The 17557-nt window shown below is 39.3% G+C and overlaps 1 protein-coding gene across 11 annotated transcripts in view; it reads left to right on the top strand.

Annotated features, from left to right (window-relative positions):
* epb41l2 (erythrocyte membrane protein band 4.1 like 2) overlaps positions 1-17557 on the top strand; it is a 168203-nt gene that overhangs the window by 29310 nt on the left and 121336 nt on the right. The gene's annotated exons all lie outside the window — the stretch shown is intronic.

Below are 17557 nucleotides of genomic sequence, written 5' to 3'. Positions count from 1 at the left end.
CAATTCCTTATTACTCCCATCTCTTAATGAATGTTGGCTTTGAGCAGGATGTTCTCCTTGTTCTAAAATTGAATTTTGACTAGAAAGAAACTAATTTCTTTTTTCACAAGAAGTTCGGGAAGCTAAGTTTTGAAATTCTAACTGCAGTTTGGAAAATAAGTTTTCTGGTTATTTGTCCTGCTGTTAATCTTGGGTTTGCTTCATTCTTCTGCAGTGGAGAGTCTGGTTGGTCCTATTGCTTATTACAATGCATTGCTTATTGAAATTATGGCAGATATTTGTGCTAATTAATATTATAGGTGGGGTTAGTGTCAAAGTTTAGAAAACAGACTTTTATTTCATAATTTTCTTTATAACTTTGCACTACCAAATTCTTGGTTTTTGTGCTTTTAAGGATTTAGAATTTTCACTCTCCCTTTTACTGAGGTGCAGAATTGTACAACATGGAAATGGACCCTTTTGGCTTCCATTGTCCCGCCAAAACTGTGATAATCTCCTTATGCTTTACCTATCTAAGTCAATATTCAGATGTCCTTTAGACATTGTAATTGTGCTTCTATTACCTCCCGGCAGCTTGTTACATATAACCATTGTCCTCTGTAAAAACACACCTTCAGATCTCCTTTGAACTTCACCCCTTACTTTAGAACTGTGCACAGTACATACTCCCCGCCCCCCAACACTATCTACCTCTGCCCTAGAAAAAGACTGTCTACCCTATTTACGACTCTCACAAAATTGCTAGTTTCTATAAGATCCCTTGTCAGCCTCTGATGTTCCACTGGGAGTAAACCCAGCCTGCCTAGTCTCTCTAGAAATGTAGCATTCCATTACAGCCAATGTTCTGGTGAATTATCTCTGTTGCTAGCACATCCTGCCTATAGTGTGGTAACCAGAATTGTTCATAAAACTCTTGAGTGTAGTCTGAATAATGTTCTGTGCATATGCAATGTGGTGCCTCAGCTCTTCAGCTCAATGCCTCAACTTATGAAGGCAAGTATATTTCATGGTGCTATTCACCTGTGTTAGCACTTTCAAAACAATGTTTTCCTGTTAATTGGGGCAGTCACTTATTTAGACAATAGACAATAGGTGCAGAAGTAGACCATTCGGCCCCTCGAGTCTGCACCGCCATTCTGAGATCATGGCTGATCATTCACTATCAATACCCAGTCCCTGCCTTGTCCCCATATCCCTTGATTCCCCTATCCATCTGTAACAAAGGCCAACATTCCATTTGCCCTCTTCACTGCCTGTTGCACTTGCTCATTCACCTTCATTGACTGGTGAACTAGGACTCCTAGGTCTCTTTGCATTTCTCCCTTACCTAACTCGACACCGTTCAGACAATACTCTGCCCTCATGTTCCAGCTTCCAAAGTGGATAACTTCACATTTATTCACATTGAATGACATCTGCCAAGTATCTGCCCACTCACTCAGCCTATCCAAGTCTCCCTGTATTCTCCTAACGTCTTCTTCGCATGTCACACTGCCACCCAGTTTAGTATCGTCATCAAACTTGCTGATATAGTTTTCAATGCCCTCATCTAAATCATTGACATAAATCGTAAAGAGCTGTGGTGGGACAAATCTTACCAGAAACAAATCGAGAAAATAGGCGGGATTCCCTTAATTTATTTGGGATGCTATGCCATTTAATTGGGGCAGGAGAGTGTTGCCAAACACTTCCTAAATAGTGTCAATCATGAGCACGTCATGTGTGTTGATAGACAGTACACTGTGCTTAGAGCGTATAGTTTCTTAATACTGCTACTTCTGTGTGTGCAAAAAGCAGTGATTTTTCTCATTAATAGTTGGCAAGTAATAAGCAGTAAGACAAATTAGAACTGTTTTGCTCACTGTGGTTTCAAGCATTCAGGCTAGGAGATGCCAAAATGTCCGGGAGTGAAAATAAAATGAGATCACTACTTCAAGTTAGTAACTAATAATTGGAAAGTATCAGCATTCATCTTGAATGTTATAATTAAAATGAAGACTTGAAGGATGCAATCGTCAAAGCAATGTTTGATAGCAGTCCACTATGTGCACTGTTTGCCCTGATTTTGTTCACTGGCAGTTTATGAAGAGTACACCTTAGCATACAGTGAATGAATTCCTTCATTGAAAACTATTAGAAACAATACAGTTGTACTGTTTTATTGACTTTTTTTATATACCTTTATAATACTTCCATGAAACTTCCGTTAATTGGGGCAGCTGCTTAATTGGACCAAATGTACTAGTCCTGATGTGTCCCAATTAACGGGAATGCATTGTATTTTATATCACTTCAGTGCACTTCTGGCAATTAATAGAGAAAATAAAATGACTTAATCATACTGGCAGTTTGAAGTTGGAACACGGAACACACTTCAGATCATTTTGTTGCAAAATGGCTTCATCCTTGGAAAGCTGAATTAGGCTCAGAAAATTGACTTGCATGGTATTGTAACAGATGATGGGAAAGGAGCATTTCCTCTCAGTACATTGGTAAAAACAAACTAAAACATCTTGCTTTAATTACTCAGAATTGTAAAACATACATTTAAAACTTGGCAGTAGAAATTGTTTGGTATGTTTTTCCTCTTCATGCTGCTTGGTAATTGACAAAAGGACTTGTTGATTGGTTTGGCACAATTTTTGTTCAGTTTTTTTGTTACAAAATCATGAAACTACAGAAAATTGTTGGAATGTAGTCTTTTCTCTCAACAGACAGTGAACAATCATTAATGCATTCTTATTTTATTTCTTCAAAACTCAAATGCATGTTTTCTCTTCAACTAGCCAAAATTTAGTTTAGCTTGCAAAAAAGAATAAAATGTGCAATATTCTTCTTGTGCTGATCATCAAGGTGCTTTCAGTTGTGTTGTATTTAAGTGATGGGGAAACTTGTAACAGCACTAACCACATCCCTCAGAATTAATTGTCAGGACAGAAGAATGAAATTCACTAGTAAACTGCCACAGGATTCTTTTTATTTTGGATATTTTGTATGGAAATTTTTCAGTTCTCCACCCCAAGACAGCAATGTAAAGGGAAAGGACCTCCCACATCAAGTGACTTCCACTGGAGACTGCAGTCACCTCCAGATAGCAGAACTAACTGCTGCAATATATTTACGCACCAGTTTGACCTTTGTCCTTCTCGATTGAGGGTAAAATTTGGAAAAAGCTAGGATGTGTTGTTTTGTAATGTGCTATTCTACACTACAGCAACTTAAGGAAACAGTCATTCCAGTTACTACTACTTATCCTTGCTGTGTTCTAGATCTATCAATAAATTTTTTCAATGTAAGAGTTCTGATTATAGATACTAATCTTCTTAAACAGAAACAAAAAATTCATTTCTTATGAACTATTAATGTCATTAGAGAAAAGAGAGAAGATGAACATATGTCTCCCCTCTAACTTCCAGAATACAGGATGTTAACAGGAAAAGTTCTCTCTAGACATGGGCAATATCTTATATATTACTAAATACCATTACATATCTCACTTTATGCAGTAATAGAAATGGGTTATTCAGCCATCAGGCTATAAGACATAGGAGCAGGATTAGGCCATTCAATCCATTGAGTCTGCTCTGGTATTTAATCATGGCTGATTGTTGCTTTCAACCACATTTTCCTTCGTTCTCCCCATAATCTTTGATGCTCTATCAAGAACCTATTCATCCTCTGCTTTAAGTATACCAGATGACTTTGCCACCACAGTCATCTCCTTAGAGTCTCTAACCTGCCAAATCATGCATGAAGTCTACTTCAACTCAATTTTATCCATGTTTGGCATGGATATCTCAGTTAAACAGATACCAGCCAGAAGTGTATTTGTAAGAATAAACTCAAATGAGTTAATGACAATTCATCAATTGAAATGTATTTTTAATATTTCAGCCAGCAAATTATGAAAATATCACATGATCAGAGGTCTAAATGAACAATCATAATTCAAATTGATCAAATATTTTGATCAAAAAGATAAGTATCAAGAAAATTGCTGGTTTTATTAATTCATCTCTGGAAACACATGCATCCAAATGTTTGTGCTTTTTCTGTGCATTATGGGTAGTCGTAACTAAATACTTTCTTTGTTAAACCAGCAATGGGAAATTTGGGCTGTTGCCTGTCATTGAAATGTCATCAACTACAATATAGATATCTGGCTACTTGTAAATAGTATTCTTTGAGATTTGTTAGTATTTGAGGTTAGTATAAAATGATTGAGAAAACACATTCATTCAAACCATTTGTGAGTTTATGATATAATCATAACGTACTGGCTGAATCACTGCTTAAAAACAATCACTTGAACTGATGAGTTGTCATTCAATGGAAGCATTGCTCTTAAAGCATCTTGTTTGTGAGCTAACATTTACAAATGCACTTCTGGCCAGCATCCCCCGTGGCTCTCCAAACTTTGTAATTATCTGCGCTAAGTTATTGCAAAACACACTGAAATGCTTTAGTAAACAAAATATTTTCCACCTTAGATGATATTACTGTACATGTAAAATGTTTGGTCCTTATTACCAGAATGGAAAGGCGGGCTGCAATAGATTTTAAGGTTGCGTCAGGACTGCTGAACCACGATTTCATTTGTAGTCTTGTTTCAGATGTGGTTGAAAATAGCTGAAGTTCAGAACTGAGATGACAGTGAATCCCTTATGATCAAACTTGACTCTGGCAATATGAAACCAGTGAAATTTGACAGTGTGAATGCAAAAAGAAACCCTGGCATGAGTAAAAAAAAATATGGGTGGCTAAGACTGACAAACCAAAATCTAAATGGTTGTAAAATCAGCTGCTTTCAGGCATTTAATCAAATATTAAGTTCCCAGTTAAGGCTTATCCATCAATGTGCACTGACTGTTATTTCAAGCAGTTATGAGCTTTACATAAAGGAAATATTTGAGTATAAAATACTTTGAAATGCAAAGTAAAATAAAGTAATACCAGTTGAAATTGAGTATTTCTAAGTTTATATTTTCTGTCCAATTCTCCTTTTGCTTCAAGTTGAGAAAATGACTCAAAGGAAACTTGAATCTTTGACAGCTATTGTTAATTGAGATTTTGTTGCTTGAACAATTGCATAAGTGTGGTTAACTGTTAGCTGAACAGCAAAGATCTCTTTTCCTTGAATTTTGTCAATGAGTTGTAAACTCATCTTGTCGAACCATGGTTTTCCTTATCATCATGACATTCTGATCTGGATGGCTTTGCAACTTAAAGTTAAAGCTTCCATAGATTTTTGAACTAGTGATGGCGATGAGTTTCCAGGTGACGGCAGTATGTGTCTTGGAGGAAACCCACAGGTAGCAGTTCTACCACATATCTGGGGTCCTTGAAATGGGATACTTATGATAATAAGGTTGTAAAACACTGTTTAAAAATTTAGTCCTTCCAAGCTGAAGAAAGTTTTCAGGGCAATGAAGACAGATGTTCAATATTAAATTTCCAGGCCTTTTTTTCCCCCTCTCTTCAGTAGTTGGCTTTCTTCGGCATATCCTTTTATGTAGGGCAAAGCCAATCATAATGTATGAGGCTTTGTGGTTGATAAATTGTCTAGTCTTTCTTGCATGGCATTTTAATCATTTGAACATCAAATTGAAAAATAATACCAGTTATTGCAATATTGGAGTGCAAAAATTTTTAATTCATGCTATATTTTAAAAGGGTGTGTTCTGCTTAATATTTATGCTGCCTATGATCAAATGTCACTCGAGCAAAAGTATTTCCTTCATTCAGGATGGCTCTGAAGTTGGGATTTTGTTTTCCTTGAAACTTAATGTTCAGTTGAATACTTCAGCTGCAACTGGAAAAATTTAAAGAAACACTGTACTATCCCAATACTTAATGTCATAAACAAGGGAATCTGCAGATGCTTGAAATCTAAGCAACACACACACACAAAATGCTGGAGGAACTCAGCAGGCCAGGCAGCATCCACAGAAAAGAATATAATTGACATTTCAGGATGAAACCCTTCGGCAGGACTGGAGGGGGGAAAAAGTTGAGTAGAAGATTTAATAGGTGGGGGGGAAGGGAGAGGGAGTGTCCAGATGATAGGTGAAACCTGGAGTTGGAGGGATTAAGTAAAGAGCTGGGAAGCTGATAAGTGAGATGACAGTGGGGGGCATTAGTGGAAGTTTGAGAAATCAATGTTCATGCCATCAGGTTGGGGGGTACCTAACTGGAATACAAGGTGTTGTTCCTCCAACCTAAATGTGACCTTATTGTGACAGTGGAGGAGGCTATGGATGGACATATTGGAATGGGAAGTGGAATTAAAATGGGTGGCTACTGGAAGATCCCACTTGTTCTGGCAGATGGAGCGTAGATGCTTGGTGAAGCAGTCTCCCAATCTACGTCGGGTCTCACCAATATACAGGAGGTCGCATGGGGAGCACCGAACACAGTAAATAACCCTAACAGACTCACAGGTGAAGTGTTGCCTCACCTGCAAGGACTGTATAGGGCCTTGAATATTAGTGAGGGAGGAGGTGTAGGGGCATGTGTAGCACTTGTTCTTCCCCCACCCAATCAACATTAGCAAAAGACTAAAGGTAATTTTTTTAACTGCACTGTGATCTTCCTGTTTGCAAATTAATCTCCATGTTAAATCTGTGACTGTATTTCACTAGTTTTGGGATATGAATGCTATAATATAAGCATAAGATGTGGAGAAGGTCTTGGAGAGGAAGGATATACAGTCAGCCCTCCCTATCCGCAGGTTCCGCATGCACGGATTCAACCAACCGTCGACCGGGAAAACCTGGAAGTTCTCTCTCCAGCACTTGTTGTTTGAGCATGTACAGACTTTTTTCTTGTCATTATTCTCTAAACAATTCAAATATAACAGCTATTTACATAGTATTTACATTGTATTAGGTATTATAAGTAATCTAGAGATGTTTTAAAGTATACGGAAGGATGTGCATAGGTTACCGCGGAACTGAAAGTCGGATCAGGTACATCCGGTATTGTTTAGTGTCAGTCAAACGTTTGTGTTAATATATAGTATATATTTTACCTTTCTGTGCATATAAACTCTTAAGAAATGTAAATATTTCAGTAATTAAGCCACTGCATTGCTTAGTAATAATTGTAGCTTTCATCGGGCAGGGCCTTTCACATGCTCCATTATTCTCACTTTATCCTTTAAAATTGTTCCGGTCATTGACCGACTGTCGCCTAATGTTTTTCCAGTGACTGATGGTGTTTCACCACTTGATCTCAACAGGCAATACTCCAAATTTGGCCTTACCAATGCCTTGTACAATTTTAACATTACATCTCAACTCCTATACTTAATGCTCTGATTTATAAAGGCCAGCATACCAAAAGCTTTCTTCACCAACCTATCCACATGAGATTCCACCCTCAGGGAACTATGCACCATTATTCCTAGATCACTCTGTTCTACTGCATTCTTCAATGCCCTACCATTTACCATGTATGTCCTATTTTGATTAGTCCTACCAAAATGTAGCACCTCACACTTATCAGCATTAAACTCCATCTGCCATCTTTCAGCCCACTCTTCTATCTGGCCTAAATCTCTCTGCAAACTTTGAAAACCTACTTCATTATCCACAACCACACCTACCTTAGTATCATCTGCATACTTACTAACCCTAACCCCATCATCCGAATCACTAATGTATATGACAAACAACATTGGACCCAGTACAGATCCCTGAGGCCTACCACTAGTCACCGGCCTCCAACCTGACAAACAGTTATCCACCACTACTCTCTGGCATCTCCCATCCAGTCACTGTTGAATCCATTTTACTACTTCAATATTAATACCTAACGATTGAACCTTCTTAACTAACCTTCTGTGTGGAACCTTGTCATAGGCCGTACTGAAGTCCATATAGACAACATCCACTGCTTTACCCTGGTCAACTTCCCTAGTAACCTCTCCAAAAAATTCAATAAGATTTGTCAAACATGACCTTCCACGCACAAATCAACTTTGAATGTTCCTAATCAGACCCTATCTATCCAGATAATTATATATACCATCTCTAAGAATACTTTCCATTAATTTACCCACCACTGACGTCAAACTTACAGGCCGAGAATTGCTAGGTTTACTCTTAGAATCCTTTTTAAACAAAGGAACCACACGAGCAATACGCCAATCCTCCAGCACCATCCCTGTTTCTAATGACATTTGAAATATTTCTGTCAGAGCCCCTGCTATTTCTACACTAACTTCTCTCAAGGTCCTAGGGAATATCCTGTCAGGACCCGGAGATTTACCCACCTTTATATTCCTTAAAAGTGCCAGTACTTCCTCCTCTTTAATCATCATAGTTTCCATAACTTTCCTACTTATTTCCCTTACCTTACACAATTCAATATCCTTCTTCTCAATGAATACCAAAGAAAAGAAATTGTTCAAAATCTCCCCATCTCTTTTGGCTCCAAACATAGCTGTCCACTCTGATTCTCTAAGGGACTAATTTTATCTCTCATTATCTTTTTGCTATTAATATAACTGTAGAAACCCTTTGGATTTATTTTCACCTTACTTGCCAAAGCAACCTCATATCTTTTTCCTTTTCTAATTTCTTTCTTAAGATTCTTTTTACATTCTTTATACTCCTCAAGCACCTCATTTACTTCATGCTGCCTATATTTATTGTAGATATCTCTTTTTTTCAGAACCAAGTTTTCAATATCCCTTGAAAATCATGGCTCTCAAACTTTTAACCTTTCCTTTTAACCTAACAGGAACATTTTCAGTACCCTCAAAATTTCACTTTTAAATGACCTCCATTTCTCTATTACATTCTTCCCATAAAACAAATTGTCCCAATCCACTCCTCCTAAATCCATTCGCATCTCCTCAAAGTTAGCCTTTCTCCAATCAAAAATCTCAACCCTGGGTCCAGTCCTATCCTCCTCAATAATTATATTGAAACTAATGGCATTGTGATCACTGGACCCAAGGTGCTCCCCAACACATACCTCTGTCACCTGACCTATCTCATTCCCTAACAGGAGATCCAACACTGCCCCTTCTCTAGTTGGTACCTCTATGTATTGCTGCAAAAAAACTATCCTGCACACATTTGACAAACTCCAAACCATCCAGCTCTTTTGTAGTATGGGTTTCCCAGTCTATGTGTGGAAAATTTAAAATCTCCCGCAATCACAACCCTGTGCTTATTACAAATATCTGCTATCTGCTTACAAATTTGCTCCTCCAATTCTCACTCCCCATAGGTGGTCTATAATACACCCCTGTAAGTGTTACTGCACCTTTCCCATTCCTCAATTCCACCCAAATAGCCTGCCTAGATGAGCCCTCTAATCTATCCTGCCAGAGCACCGCTGTAATATTTTCTCTGACAAGCAATGCAACACCTCCCCCTCTTGCCCCTCCGATTCTATCACACCTGAAGCAACGAAATCGAGGAATGTTTAGTTGCCAATCACACCCCTCCTGCAACCATGTTTCACTAATAGTTACAACATCATATTGGGGAAATTAAAATCTCCCATCACAACAAACCTGTTATTATTGCATCGTTCAAGAGCCTGTATCCCTATGTGCTCCTCGATGCCCCTGTTGTTATTATTAGGTGGTCTATATTTTAAAAAAAGTTATGTTATTGACCCCTTCCCGTTTCTAACTTCTTCCCACAGAGACTCAGTAGACAATCCCTCCATGGATTCCTCCTTTTCTGCAGCTGTGACACTAACTCTGATCAGCAGTGCCATCTCTTTTGCTCCTCTCCCTGTCCTTTCTGAAATATCTAAAGCCTGGCACTCTTAAGTAGCCATTCCTGCCCCTGAGCCATCCAAGTCTCTGTAATGATCACAACATCGTAGCTCCCAAATACTCTAAGCTCATCCACTTTGTTCATGATACTCCTTGCAGTAAAGTTGACACATCTCAAACCATCAGTGTGTGTGTGTCCCTGCTCTATCACTTGCCTATCCTCCCTTTTGCACTGTCTCCAAGTTTTCTCTATTTGTGAGCCAACCGCATCTTCCTCCATCTCTTCAGTTTGGTTCCCACCCCGCCCCCCAACAATTCTAGTTTAAACTCTCCCCAATAGCCTTTGCCAACCTCCCCACCAGCATATTGGTCTCCATGGGATTCGAGTGCAACCTGGCCTTTTTGTACAGGTCATATCAGCCCCAAAAGAGGTCCCAGTGATCCAGAAATTTGAATCCCTGCCCCCTGCTCCAATCCCTCAGCCATGCATTTATCTTCCAGCTCATTCTATTCCTATACTCACCATAATGTGGCACAAGTAGTAATCCTAAGATTACTACCTTTGTGGTCCTGCTTCTCAACTTCCTTCCTAAATCCCTGTAGTCTGTTTTTAGAACCTCCTCCCGTTTCCTGCTTACGTTGTTGGTACCAATATGTACCACTACCTCTGACTGTTCTCCGTCCCACTTCAGGATATCATGGACATGAACAGAAACATCCTGGGCCTCCTCTTTTGCCACAATGAGACTACTGTCAGGTTGGACGAGCAATCCCTCCTATTCTATCGAGGTAGCCTCAAACCTGATGGCATAAACATTGATTTTTCCAACTTCCATTACTTTCTGCTCCCCCTTCCCTCTTCAGTTCCCCACTCTGACTCACATTCTTTTCACCTGCCTATTATTTCCCCCAGTATCTCTTCTCCTTCCCTTTCTCCCATTGTCCTCATTGTCTTCTTTCTTCTATCAGATTCCTTCTCCATCCTTTTACCTTTTCCATCCAGTGTCTGTCCTCCACCATCCCTAGCTCACCTGACTTGACCTTCTAGTTTGTACTTTTCCCCTCCCCACCTTATTGTTGCTTCTTCCTCCTGCTTTTCCAGTCCAAGTGAAGGGTCTTGGCCCAAAACATCAACTGTTTATTCATTTCCATAGCTGCTGCCTGATTTGCTGAGTTGTTCCAATAGTTTGCATGTTCCATTGTTTGCTTCACCATTTTCTCTTTACACAAGGGCTGCTTGACGAAGACTTCAGAGAATTTTTGTTTATTTCAGATTTTCACCACAGCAGTTTTTTGAAATAAAAGATGTTGGCTGTAGAATTCATTATATAAAAGCATGACCCTTGCTCTTGGTATCATCTGGCTGATTCAGTTCAGTTTTGAGTTGAGATTTTTTTTGCAACAGTTCAGTTCCAGGAAGGAAAAATCCAGCTGTTCCACAATGGAACAGATGTTTGTTATGAAGAAATAACAGGCTTTGTAGCAAGCAGAGTTGCTTGTAAACCAAGCAGAAATCATTTTTATAAAATGATGGGTGTTAAAAGTAAAGCTTCTAGCATTTGAGCTATTGATGTCCACTTAAACAGCTTTTGTTTTGCTACAAAATATCTTAAGTAAAATTTTAGTTGTTTGAATTAGGCTATTTATAGAAAGCTGTCAAATATGTTAAATTTGGAAAGCTGTTGTCAAGGAAGTGAATTTTAATTGTCTAAACAGTTTTTAATTGCAAATTATATCAGATGAAAATCTGGCTATTGGTTTTCTCATGTGCGTCACAGAAGTGCACAAATTGATCTAAGTTGTCTAAGTTGTCACTGCAACCTGAATAGCTCCAGTCCCCATTAAAAATGTGATTATTTTTAAGAACCACTTAAACAGTTTACATAAACTGTTGGTGTCTGCTGCACGCAATGAAGGTGGTGAACTGGTTTTGAAGTTTGTTCCCTTTTTTGCCACAATGACTTCCTGGCAGATGATTTAGTACCAGGCTTGATGCCACATTTTGTTCATAGGTTCAAAGTAAAAGTTCTCATAATCCTCATGAAAACATCTAAAGTAATTGTTCGGACAACACTTAGGGGATCAAAAATGTAGTTTCTATTCTTCACACCTCACCCTCCCCCCTTTAGGTTTTGTAATTCCACAGAAACTAATTGGAAGAACAACACAGAAACGCAGGGAAATGTGTGTAATTAGCTTCTTTAGCAAGGTGCCCACGTATGATGTGCTGTAATGACATTCATGCATTTATTTCATACAAGCTGTAATTATGTAAGCAAAGAATGCTTAATCAGACAATATATTTACAATATTTCTCAAATATTACTGAAATATTAAATACTCTACACACATCTCTGCTTAGCTGTAAACTCCAACTCAGTATAACTAAACTCCAATCTCAAACAATAACGAGGTGGCCTACAGGGAAGAAGTCATCTTCCCTGCAGCACTTTTCCATCATAGTTGCACAAATTGAATATTTTCAAATTAATTCAATAAAAATTTCTTATCTGCGAGTCATTGTTCAGAGAAAGTTGCCTAAATTAAGCACTAATTACTTTTACTTGGTGGTTTAAAAAATTCTTTTAAAAATGCTATTGTAAAGTATGTGCAGATATGTTCAGTATCTGATTTGTTTTACTATTCCTCAAACTATCTCAAAAGTCTGGGCATAGTAGCTGTAATTTCACCTCCTGTAGAGATTTTGATGGGGTATCTCTCATTAGTAATTTTTTATTATTTGACCTGAGGCAGAATAATTAGTGTATATTATTGTTGCGAGTACCACAAAACATTGCAAAACTTAGTTTGCATGCTATCCAGGTATATCATGACATGCGCAAATACATTGAGGTAGTAAAAATGAAAACAAAATGCAGAATATAGTGTAGCAGTGACAGTGAAGGCCTACTAGAAGTAGCCAAATAAGGTGCAAGGGCCATGGCAAGTTAGATTGGGTGATCTAATCTTATGGTAGGTCAGTTCAAGGACTAAAATGATAGAAGTGGTTCTTGAGTGTGGTCGTAACTACTTTCAACCTTTTTATTTCTTCTGCGTGACAGAGTTTATAACAGGGTTGGGAGGGTTTTTGATATGTTTTTATATGATATGTTGATATGTTGCTTTCCCAAGGCAGTGGTAGAGCTGACAGTATAGGTGATTTCATGATGTTCTGGATTGTATTCACTGTCATTTCCAGCAATGCAGTGGCAATACCAAATGGTGATGCATTCAGATGGGATGTTTTCTGTGTTGCATCTTAAAACTTGGTAAGAGACATTGTGGACTTGCTAAATTATTTTAGGCTTCTGAGGAAATGGTCATTGGTCTACTTTTTGGTCTATAGTATCACCGTGTTTGAGCTAGGGTAATTTGTGATGTACATCAAACAAATTGAAACTTTTAGCTATTTCCATTTCACCACCATTGATGCACACGAGGATACTCCACCATGGTTCTTGAAGTGAATGACCAGCTCCATTTTGCTGGCATTGAGGGTGAGGTTATTGGCTTGATACCATGCCACTAGACTCTCTGCCTCTCCCTCCCTTCTTCTTGGACACCATCTTGTCATTGTTTGAGATTTGGCCCATTTTGGTGTCACATTTCAAATTTTCCAACTCAGAACAAAGCGGCATTTACTTATCTATGTGCAAGTGCAACAAATTGTTGTGAAAAACTATATACTCCTTGTACCTCTATGAACTGCAATTCTTCACTGAGGTATATAGGTGTTCAATTGCATTCAAACTTCAAAAAAACTATATTCAGCTGCATCAATATCTTCTACATGTTACCTGAATAGCAGTCATTGAGAAAATAAAGGAAAGGTGTTAGCAACCAAATCTGTTGGCAAGTATTTAAATAAAAGAAAGGAAGGAATAAATAGTAAAAGCAAAATATGAAAAGTTTTCTGCGTTACTTGAGGCTACAATGGGGGCGGGGGTGTGAAATTTCTTTTGTCCCTGAATATAACACATAATATTTATATTGAAGAAAATAATTATGCAATTTTTTAAATGTTTGTGTGATATCTGTATTTCACTGACAGTTGGTTTCCCAAGGAATATTATGAAGGATAGAAACTGATTAAATTTGAACATAGTTATAAACTATTAAGCTTGATTTGCCATTGTTAAGGTTGTTTTTTTGTTCTGCTTGAATCCTTGGTTAGAATTTTATTTCCAATTGTTTCAAACTATTTCTATAATCCTTGTGCCTGCTTCTCCATTTGATCGTTTATAACTGATCTTTTTATCTCCTTCAGTTTCCTGCATCACCCTTGTCCCTATTTTTGATTTCAATGAATGTTCAACAGCCCTCATGGGTAAAGAATTCTACCCTTTTTGGCAGGGATTATAAAAGCCAATATAACAGGAAATAAAAATAAAATATCTAATACATAGAAAGTTTCACTTGTTTTTGACCTTATCTTTGTTTCCTTTTTCCTACTATGCGCATTTTTTCAACAAATAACAAAATGAATTGGATTGTGCATCTGGTGAATAAAATGTTCAAGTTATCATTTCCATACTGCCTATAAAGAAAAATGTTTTTCTTTTCCTGACTTGAATAGAGGGAGGTCAAGGCAAGATATAATTGAAATGTATTAAGGCTTAAGACTGATTTATAGTTGAGTATGGGCTATGCCATAGCCCACACCGTAGCCCTGATTTTCACTTCTGCGTTGCTGTACGCCACAGCGAGCATGCGTTGGTGTGTGCCAAAACACTAGTTGGCGGTGGAGTTTCTGTGCCACTGTGAGTTTCTTCATGAGAGACATGGATGAGGAAATGCATTTCAAACATTTACGCATGTCAGCAGGTAGATATGATTGATTTGGTTCATCTATTTTGTATCGGTGTATGCACAGCCTAGAGACATGGGTGGAGAAGAAGCAACCAGAAATGCATAGGAGGAAATGAGATGCTACCAAGCAGACCAATCACAGTTGTTGCAGTTTGCATCGCTGCGACACTTGAGTAACTTTTCTGGAGAGGTGCACGTCACTCTATGGCGTAGGGTACCTACGGCATAGATGCGACGCACAAGTATAAATCAGCCTTTAGATATACAGACTAGAAGAAAACTATTTACCTTTGCAGAAAGATTATGTGTAGAGGGCATATAATAATGGGATTTATAGAAAGAAGTTGGTTGTATTCTTTTGCTTTGTATGCATTGGGTGTCTGGAAAAACTTTTATTTGTCACATGTACCGAACAACAAAATATTGAAACATAGTGAAGTGTCTCATTTGCTTCGACAGTGCACAGTTTGAAGATGTGCTTGGAGCCACCTGCAAGTGTTGCCATGCTCCTGGCGCCAACATAGCATGCCCACAAGTTGATAGCCCTAACCCAAATGGCTTTAGAATGTAGGACAAAATTGGAGCACCTGGAGGAAACCCATGTAGTAATGAGGTGAACATACAAACTCCCTAAAGACAGCAGTGTATTTGAGCCCAGTCACTGGCACTATAGTGGTGTTATGCTAACTGCTAGCTGCTGTACTGCACACAATTGCTGGTTGAGAATAGTAGAAAGAAAACCTTACTGCATTCAAAAAAAGTACTTAGAAAATCAAGTGCTCACTCATTTCCTACAAGACTACAGACCATGAATTGTGAACCCTAATAAGGCCAAGGAGCTGTATTTCTTTTTAGATTATATTGGCTTTTAAAATGCTGAACATTTGTTTTCTTCAACTTGAAGGTCAAGAATGATGGATCCAATGTTCATAACTTCATTTATTTTTCAGAGCTGATGGCCTTGAGCTGCATCATACAACTTGGGTACCTTAGTATCCTGCTCTTTCCAGAGATTTCTAAACTCAAGTTGAAACTGTTTGCTAGCTCCTTGATCCTGACCTCAAGCAATTCTGGCAGTGAAGGCTGTAATTCCTCTGTCACTGACATTATAATTGGATAATCAGTTTCCTCCCTTCCATAATCAACAATTGTTCTCGTATAAAAGTCTTGCCTTGGCTGTTCAATCCTATGCCAGTTCATTGATCACCTATTGAATGGATTGTTTTGATTTACATTGGTTGTTGGTCTCTCCCTGGTTTAAATACAAACAAGATTTTGTTTTGGAAGGAGGATCAGCTTTTTTAACCAGAGTTAAGTGAGCTGTTGCTAGCTGTTATCAGAGGAAAATGCCTTGGGTTCCATGCAGCAAGAATTGATCGGTGAGGCTGTGGACATGTTTCGGGGGAATTTGAGGTTCATGGTGCATTGTTGAATCATTGGGCTCCCTTCCAGAGAAGGTGGGACCTGTACAGAAGGGACAGTTCATTTGAACAGGAGGGGGAAAGTTTGTTAATGCTGTATAGTGGGGTTTGAACTAGAGTTGCAGGGGGATGGGAAACCAGAGTGCCAGAACAGTTAGTGGAGAGGTTGTGGAGGCAGATTTTGTTAAAACCCCAGACAAAGCTACGAATCAAAAGGTTGATCATTGTGTAGCTCATGTCCTGAGCTGTGTATATTTCAAATCAAGAAGTATTGTTGGAAAGGCAGATAATAGTGTTGGAGATAAGGTACCTGGGCACTTAATGCCCAAGGATACACATAGTATTGAAAGGACAGGCAGGAAAGCAGAGGGGGCGGTGTTGCTTTGTTGGTTTAAAAAAAATGTAATCAAATCACTAGAAAGAGGTGACATAGGATTGGAAGGTGTTGAATCATTGTGAATAGAGGTAAGGAAGAGAAGGAAGTCAGAGGATCAGAACGGGAGTGCAGCGGGAGCCATTTTGATTTTTTCTTATTCTCATCGGAGTTAAGAGAGGCGTGACTGCACAGGCGTGTGACGTCGGGCAGTGAAGCGGGGAAGATTTAAAAAGGACACAGCCTTAAACAGCGGACAGCGTCATTTTGCTGGCAGTGGAGTGAGCCAGGAGTAGAGTGAAGGATTAAGGGCTTTGGCTCAAACGGGCTTAGGCGGAAGAGGGTGAGGCAAGGTTTCAGTTTTTCCTGTTATTTGAGGAAAGGGGATGTATAAGTATGAGGACACCTTGTTGTTCTCGGTGTCAGGTGTGGGAGGTCCTGCAGTCTCCTAGCCTCCCGGACATCTGCGCCAGGTGTGCCGAGCTGCAGCTCCTAAGGGACCATGTTAGGGAACTGGAGCTGCAGCTTGATGACCTTCGTCTAGTCAGGGAGAGTGAGGAGTTGATAGAGAGGAGTTACAGGCAGGTGGTCACACCGGGGCCACGGGAGGCAGACAGGTGGGTCATGGTTGGGAAGGGGAAGAGTCAGGTACTTGGGAGTACCCCAGTGGCTGTACCCCTTGACAATAAGTACTCCTGTTTGAGTACTGTTGGAGGGGGTGGGCAGCCTACCTGGGGGAAGCAACAGTGGCCGTTCCTCTAGCACAGCCACCGTCCATGTAGCTCAGAAGGGTAGGGAAAGGAAGAGGAAAGCAGTAGTAATAGGGGACTCGATAGTTAGGGGGCCAGATAGGCGATTCAATGGACGCAGTCAGGAGACCCGGATGGTAGTTTGCCTCCCTGGTGTCAGGGTCCAAGATGTTTTTGATCGCGTCCAAGATATCCTGAAGTGGGAGGGTGAGGAGCCAGAGGTCATGTTACATATAGATAACAATGACATAGGTAGGAAAAGAGAAGAGGTCCTGAAAGGAGAATATAGGGAATTAAGAAGGCAGTTGAGAAGAAGGACCACAAAAGTAGTAATCTCGGGATTACTGCCTGTGCCACGTGACAGTGAGAGTAGGAATGGAATGAGGTGGAGGATAAATGCGTGACTGAGGGATTGGAGCGGGGGCAGGGATTCAAGTTTCTGGATCATTGGGACCTCTTTTGGGGC

The sequence above is a fragment of the Hypanus sabinus genome, chromosome 10 (assembly GCF_030144855.1).
Source record: "Hypanus sabinus isolate sHypSab1 chromosome 10, sHypSab1.hap1, whole genome shotgun sequence".
In the NCBI taxonomy this organism is placed as follows: domain Eukaryota; kingdom Metazoa; phylum Chordata; class Chondrichthyes; order Myliobatiformes; family Dasyatidae; genus Hypanus; species Hypanus sabinus.
This window is presented reverse-complemented; position numbering and strand designations above follow the sequence as displayed.